The sequence below is a fragment of the Triticum aestivum genome, chromosome 1A, assembly GCF_018294505.1.
Source record: "Triticum aestivum cultivar Chinese Spring chromosome 1A, IWGSC CS RefSeq v2.1, whole genome shotgun sequence".
NCBI lineage: Eukaryota > Viridiplantae > Streptophyta > Magnoliopsida > Poales > Poaceae > Triticum > Triticum aestivum.
The window spans coordinates 431064688-431072119 of record NC_057794.1 but is presented as its reverse complement, the minus strand read 5'-3'; positions in this window follow the sequence as shown (position 1 = coordinate 431072119).

The following is a 7432-nucleotide window of genomic DNA, read 5'->3' as shown; positions in this document are numbered from 1 at the left end:
AGGAACCCTTAACAGAACTATTCTCCCTGGAAGATGTTTCTTACTACCCATGTAATATAACATAACTAGTTGAATACTTGTCTGTTCAAGCACTAATGACCCCTACGCCTGGTTTCCACGCATACCCCGGTTCTTATATAACTGAGCGGGTATTCGGATACACTCCGGACTATTGGGTCCCGAGGTTGAAGCGAAAAGGTCCGCCATGACAAATGATTTACAATCCGGCTAGAAGGCATTATAGATGTCACTTTAATTACATAGTCATGTAGACTGACTAAATTCCTCTTCTATACCATCCAACAGGCTGTCTAGCCAACAATCCTGTTGGGAATACTTTGCGGCTAATTCTACTTGCCCATACACTAAGATAATGGGGATCTCTTTCCCATCAGGCCCCATAGGTCCGACCTCGGCCATGTGGTTTGGGTCAGCCTTGGTATACCGCGTCTTCACCATGGCCCAGGCACCTTGACGGCAGGACGATATCTTCCATAATCGTAAGCGCCGCCGTGCTCCCTTGAGCTTCTCCGCAAGCTCTCCAATGCCTTTTGGCAGGGAGACTGATGGCCACAAGGCCTGGGCAATACCTTGCATCACCTGCCGAACTTGTTCGTGCAGTTGTGAGAGCTTGGGTAGAAGATCACCCGCAGACCCGGGCATCTCCTCCGTGGGACGACCCGTCAGCATACCTGCAGACATAACTCTGTTAGTCGGCTTCTTCGCCGCACCCTTTTAAGGGTTCGTTCAAGCACTTACTGAAAATGCCGCGTTGAAGCCGCTTATTCTCCTTCTCGGAGTCCGCAAGCAAGGCTCGAACATCTTTCAGTTCCACGCTCAGCTTGGTATTGGCGTCTTGGATATTGTTTTTCTCCCGCCTGACCTTAGTCAGCATGCGTTCGCCAGCCTTTAGCTATCATACGACATGCTGGTCCTCCGGATTCTCTCTAGAGTCATCTGCAATATCTACTGTTAGATCTGCAGCCATGCTGCACACTATATAGTACCTATCATTCTTTGAAACAAATGTTACTAGCTGGGGACTTTTTAGGTTCCTTCAATGCGGCAATGGCGGCCCAAAGTTGGGTCTTGCATTCCTCCAGTTCCTGTGATAGTCGAGTATTCTTCTCTGTAAGAACCTGCACAATAAATGATCCTTAAATCAGTTTGCCAACTGTTTCAAGTCTCAGGGGCTACTGATACATATAATCGTCAGATTTGCTTACCCGTACATCCTTTACATACTGGTTCGTGGCTCTGGCTAGACCATTTTGAGCAGCACGGAGGTACGCGTCTCTAGAATTGAAGGCATCAAATGCCTCTGGTGAGAAGCAAGCGTCACGGAGTACGGCCCGGCGACGCCTATGATTCATGGAGCTCTCCACTTCTGAATTTGTAGCGGACAGTCTATCTGCATCCTCTGTAGGAGGAGTATCCGGCGTCCGCCTCATGTCGGCTTCCGCCTCTATGTCCGGCCCTGGAGCCCGACTGGTGGAAGCATGATCGCCAGCCTCTTTGGACATATTCCGGTGAGCTTTTTTTCTATTAAAGAAACATGGACGTCATTACATTTTGAGAAAGACGACAACCATAGAGCGGGGTTTTTGTCATGCCTCTGCACTGGCATCTCCGTCCTGACCGCCTTCCTTTTTGGCCTACCCGGCCTTGGTGCCTCTTGTTGGCGAGTTGCTGTGGGTTCGGCACGGCGCCCCGAATGCCTTCCTTGTAAAACACCATATGTATATGGTAGGTGAAGTGTCTAAAAGGGGTTCCTAGTTTTTGGAGTTGGTATTTTGGTTTTTCTTACGTGCGACACAGGGAGCAGTCCGGGATAGTCGGCCGTAATGGCCACCATGGCGTCATAACAGCTCAATTGATAGAACTTCCTGTCTATCAGCTCCAGGAATATGTCCAGATCTTCTTCGAGTCCGGGACCGAGGGCCCGGTCAGGGTCCTCTGGTTGTGGAGATGGGCTTTTGACCCCCCTTATGGCTTTTCGCAGTTCCATCCGTAAAATGGCAAGGTGAGTACCTACGACAAAGAATGCGGGAAGGATGGGAGTAAGGAGATATAACTCACCCAGTTTGGAGGGTTGTACATGGAGAATCCATCCCGTGGCTTGATGCGGATGAACTCCTCTTCCTCTCCCTTGAACAACTCAGACATATTTTTTGCTAAAGCAGCAGCGGTGTCTGGTCCCTTACGCCCGCAACGGGTGGCATCATCTTCCCTGTTAAAACACCACAGGGGGTGCCCTCGATATTGAAGTGGTTGCACTCCCCACATTATGCATATTGACATAACCTCGATTACTGTCAATCTTGATTGAGCCAACACTTTAATCCGGTTCATCAGGTAGAGGACTTCTCCGTTGTCTTCCTCCTGGGGGCTCCGTGGACGCCAGCTTCGGCGTTTCTTCAGAGGAGCATTGTTGAACTCAGGAAGACCCCACAGAATAGGGTCCGGAAGGGGGACATCCTCCATATAAAACCATTTCGAAGGCCAGTCCTCGGATGTCTTCTTCGGGGTACCAGACAGGTATCCGGTTTCGGCGATGCGCCATATTTCGGCTCCGCCTACTTGATAAAGTGACCCCTTCTGTGTGCGGGGGACGAGGCAAAATAACCTTTTCCACAGCTCGAAATGAGCCTCGCAGCCCAGGAATAACTCGCAGAGGGCAACATAGCCGGCGATGTCTAATATGGAAGCTGGGGTGAAATTATGCAATTGGAGGCCATAAAACTCCAGGAGCCCGTGGAGGAACGGATGAATTGGAAATCCGAGTCCTCTTAATAAGTAAGGAAGAAGGCATACCTTCTCCCCCGTAGAGGGGCTGGGGAAGCTCTCCGCTTGCACCCGCCATTGTAGGTGGCGAGCCCGACTCGGACGGGAACCATATACGCTGGAGGGAGAAATCCCTGAGTCTGTAGTTTGACTAATCGACTGTGTGAGACAGAACACCTCTCCCAATCACCGGGCTTAGGGCTACGGGGGCGAGAGGAGGAGATGCGGTGGTCAGCCATGTTGGAGTGGATTTTTCCAAAGTGTGCTCCGATGGATTCTCGCTGTGGGAGGATGGTATGTATTGGATCTAAGAATCCCCATCCCTTTAATAGGCAATTTATTTATCTGGTTTGGGGGTGAATGTAAAAACACCCTGGCTCCTCGTATTCATTCGACGCGTGGAAGATAGCCCTTATTGGGCGCGGAAGCCAAGAGGTCCAACATTTATGGGGCCGGACACTACTTAACAAACATTCAGAATTTGGAGAAGAACCCGCCTTGCAATGCCAAAGACAATACTGCATGTCGGACTTGACGTCATTGAAGCCTGGTTCGGGGGCTACTGAGGGAGTCCTGGATTAAGGGGTCTCCGGACAGCCGAACTATATCCTTTGGCCGGACTGTTGGACTATGAAGATACAAGATTGAAGACTTCGTCTCGTGTCCGGATGGGACTTTACTTGGCGTAGAAGGCAAGCTAGGCAATACGGATATGTATATCTCCTCCTTTGTAACTGACCTTGTGTAACCCTAGCCCCCTCCGGTGTCTACATAAACTGGGGGGTTTTAGTCCTTAGGACAACAATCATACCATAGGCTAGCTTCTAGGGTTTAGCCTCTTCGATCTCGTGGTAGATCAACTCTTGTACTACTCATATCATCAAGAACAATCAAGCAGGACGTAGGGTTTTACCTCCATCAAGAGGGCCCGAACCTGGGTAAACATCGTGTCCCCTGCCTCCTGTTACCATCCGCCTTAGAGGCATAGTTCGGGACCCCCTACCCGAGATCCGCCGATTTTGACACCGACACCGGCTATGAGGCCTTCATATTCTGTGTTATTTTTGGAGACCTTCTCGCCGTGCTGGATGCAGAGTTGCATGTCGTAGTAAAGCTTGTCCTGAGTGGGCGAGATGAGCACGGCTCCAGCCCCCACGCCCTGGTGCGCAAAGGCGCCATCAAAATACATGACCCAGCCGTCTGGTGTCACTTCCTGGGGAGGTGGACCAGTCTTCTCCTTCCTCAAGAGTCGGGGCATCCGTCCATCCTGCCACAAAATCGGCGAGCGTGGCTCCCTTGATGACCCTGGTGGTGCTGAACTCCAGCTGGAATGCTTGCAGCTCGATGTTCCATTCAGCGACCCTTCCGGCTGAGTTTGGGCTCCTGAGTACCCTCTCCAATGGGTAATATGATACGACCTTGATGGGGTGCCCCTGGAAGAAGTGTCGCAGATTGCACGAGGCCACCAAGAGTGCGAGCAGGAGCTTTTGTGGCATGGGGTAGCGTGCCCTTGCGTCCTGTAGTACGGTGCTGACGAAATACACCGGGTGCTCGACGAGGGCTGGCACACTGTTGAGGCTCGGGTCTTGCGGAGATTGTGGCGTATCCTGAGGTGGAGGGTTTCCTGAGACTTGGCCATCCTCGGGAGTTTCCGCGAGTTGCCCTGCCGAGCTTGATATTCCGCCGCTGAGGGCTCTGGTGTGCCTTCCTGACCCTGCGTTGCATCAGCTCTGGCTCGGCGCGGCACACTCTTGTGTTTGCGCTCCTCCCAAACCGCCACCAGTGCTGCACTGGCGGAGTACGGGGTGGCGGCGAGGTAGAGTACTAGAGGCTCGAGAGGCCGCGACGCCACCATCACCGGGGGGCTGGTGAGGTATTTCTTGAGGTCTTGGAAGGCTCGGTCGGCCTCCGGGGTCCACTCGAAGGGGCCTTTCTTTTTCATGAGCTTAAAGAAGGGTAAGGCGCGCTCGCCCATCTTAGAGATGAAACACCCTAATGCGGTCACCCGTCCCGCCAGCTTTTGCATCTCCTTGAGGGTCTGTGGCGAGCTCATGTCTTTGATGGCCTTGATCTTCTCCGGGTTCGCCTCGATCCCTCTGTGGGATACGAGAAACCCCAACAGCTTGCCAGAGGGGATGCCAAACACACACTTCTCCGGGTTAAGCCTCAAGTTCACCCGACGCAAACTCTCAAAGGTCTCTTCCAAGTCTTGAATCAACGTCCTCGCCTCGCGAGATTTAACCACTATGTTATCAACGTAGGCATCTGTGTTCCTGTCGAGCTTCCGCCCCAAGGCGATGTGCATCAGCCGCTGAAAGGTTGCGCCCGCGTTGTGAAGGCCGAAAGGCATGCATGTGTAGCAGTACACCCCACATGGTGTCAAGAAGGCTGTCTTCTCCACATCCTCCACCGCCATCTTGATCTGATGGTATCCAGAGAACGCATCCAGGAAACATAACAAATCGCACTCGGCGGTGGAGTCGATGATTTGATCGATGCGCGGAAGGGGGAACGGATCTTGGGGGCAGGCTTTGTTGAGGTTGGTGAAGTCAACACACATATGTTCCTTCCCACCTTTCTTCGGTACTACGACAGGGTTCACCATCCATTCGAGGTATCAAAATTCTCGGATGGTACCTGCCGCCTCCAGCTTGCGTGTCTCTTGGATGATGAAGGCCTGCTTCTCAGTGGACTGCCGTCTTGCTCGCTACTTCACGGGGCATACATTGGGGCACACCCTTAGATGATGCTGGATTACCTCCCTCGGGACCCATACCAGCTGATTGGGCTCCCACGCGAATATCTCCTTGTCCGCGCTCAAAAACCTCACAAAAGCTTCTTCTTGTCCTGGGTCAAGGCCGGTTCCTATGGTGAAGGTGGCTCCTGAAGATCTGTCCTCGTTGACCGTCACCTACTTGGTCTCCGCCTTGTCTTGGGTGAACAACTGCCTCTTCTTGGTGGGCGCGGTCTCCTTGGCCTCGAGCGCATCGGCGCCGGCTAGCTGTGCCGCTGCCGCGGTCTTAAAGGCGAGCCTGAGCGCCGTCACGGCCTCCTTAGTGCCCCCCTTGACGGTGAGGATGCCCTTGCTCCCTGGCATCTTCATGAGGTTGTAGGCCGGGTGAGTCGCCGCCATGAACTGAGCGAGAGCCGGGTACCTGAGGATGGCGTTGTACGGGAGACCGACGCAAGTGATGTCAAAGTCCACCAGCTCGGTGCGATAGTTGTCTCGCGTGCCAAAGGTGACAGGGAGGCGGATCTGCCCTAGAGAGTGGGCAGCTCCACCACCCACTCCCATGAAGGGCTTGCTGAGGCCGAGACGCTCGGGCGGCACATGAAGAAGGCTGAAGGCTTCTACGGAGAGCAAGTTCAGGCCGGCGCCGCCGTCGATGAGGGTCTTCGTGATGGCCACGTTGTAGACGGTGGACGTGTAGAGCATCGGGAGCATCCTGGAGCCGGTGGTGGAGTCGGGGTGGTCTTCCGAGCCGAAGGTGAGGTCGGCCTCCAGCGCGGTCCTACCCGACGAAGCCCCCGGGCGCCTGGTGGCTACCCCAATCTGACGGAAGAAAGGTTTGACATGGCGGTCTGAAGGTGGTGCTTGAGAGCCGCCCAACAGTGTCGTGACTGCGTGGTGCGCCGGCACCGCATAACGCGTGGTGAAGAGGTCGTGGAGCTCCCCCCAGGATGCCACCGTGGATCCCGGGAGGTTGAGCAGCCAGGCGCGCGGCTCGCCGGCGAGGGCCATGGGCAACCAGTTGGCCATGATCTTGTCGTCGCCCTGGCTTCGAGGACGGCTGTCGGTGTCAAAACCGGCGGATCTCAGGTAGGGGGTCCCGAACTGTGCGTCTAAGGCGGATGGTAACAGGAGGCAGGGGACACGATGTTTTACCCAGGTTCGGGCCCTCTTGATGGAGGTAAAACCCTACGTCCTGCTTGATTTATTCTTGATAATATCAGTAGTACAAGAGTTGATCTACCACAAGGTCAGAGAGGCTAAACCCTAGAAGCTAGCCTATGGTATGATCGTATGTTGTCCTACGGACTAAAACCCTCCGATTTATAAAGACACCGGAGGGGGCTAGGGTTACACAGAGTCGGTTACAAAGAAGGAGATCTACATATCCGTATTGCCAAGCTTGCCTTCCACGCCAAGGAGAGTCCCATCCGGACACGGGACGAAGTCTTCAATCTTGTATCTTCATAGTCCAACAGTCCGGCCAAAGGATATAATCCGGCTGTCCGGATATCCCCTAATCCAGGACTCCCTCAGTAGCCCCTGAACCAGGCTTCAATGACGACGAGTCTGGCGCGCAGATTGTCTTCGGCATTGCAAGGCAGGTTCCTCCCCCCGAATACTTCATAGAAGATTTTGAACACGAGGATCGTGTCCGGCTCTGCAAAACAAGTTCCACATACCACCGTAGAGAGAATAATATTTCCACAAATCTAATCTGCTGACATACCCCGTAGCGTGACATCACACCACAGCCAGGTCTTTATTCGAATTGTTTTTCATAACCTATCTCAGCGTGTTTCGTGAGGCGGTTTCCTTGGCACGTCTTGTCGAAGCAGAGATCGTGTCCCCTTATTACGGGATTCCCATCAATACGGACGTGGGTAACCCAACCACGCCATCAATTACGGCACTTGG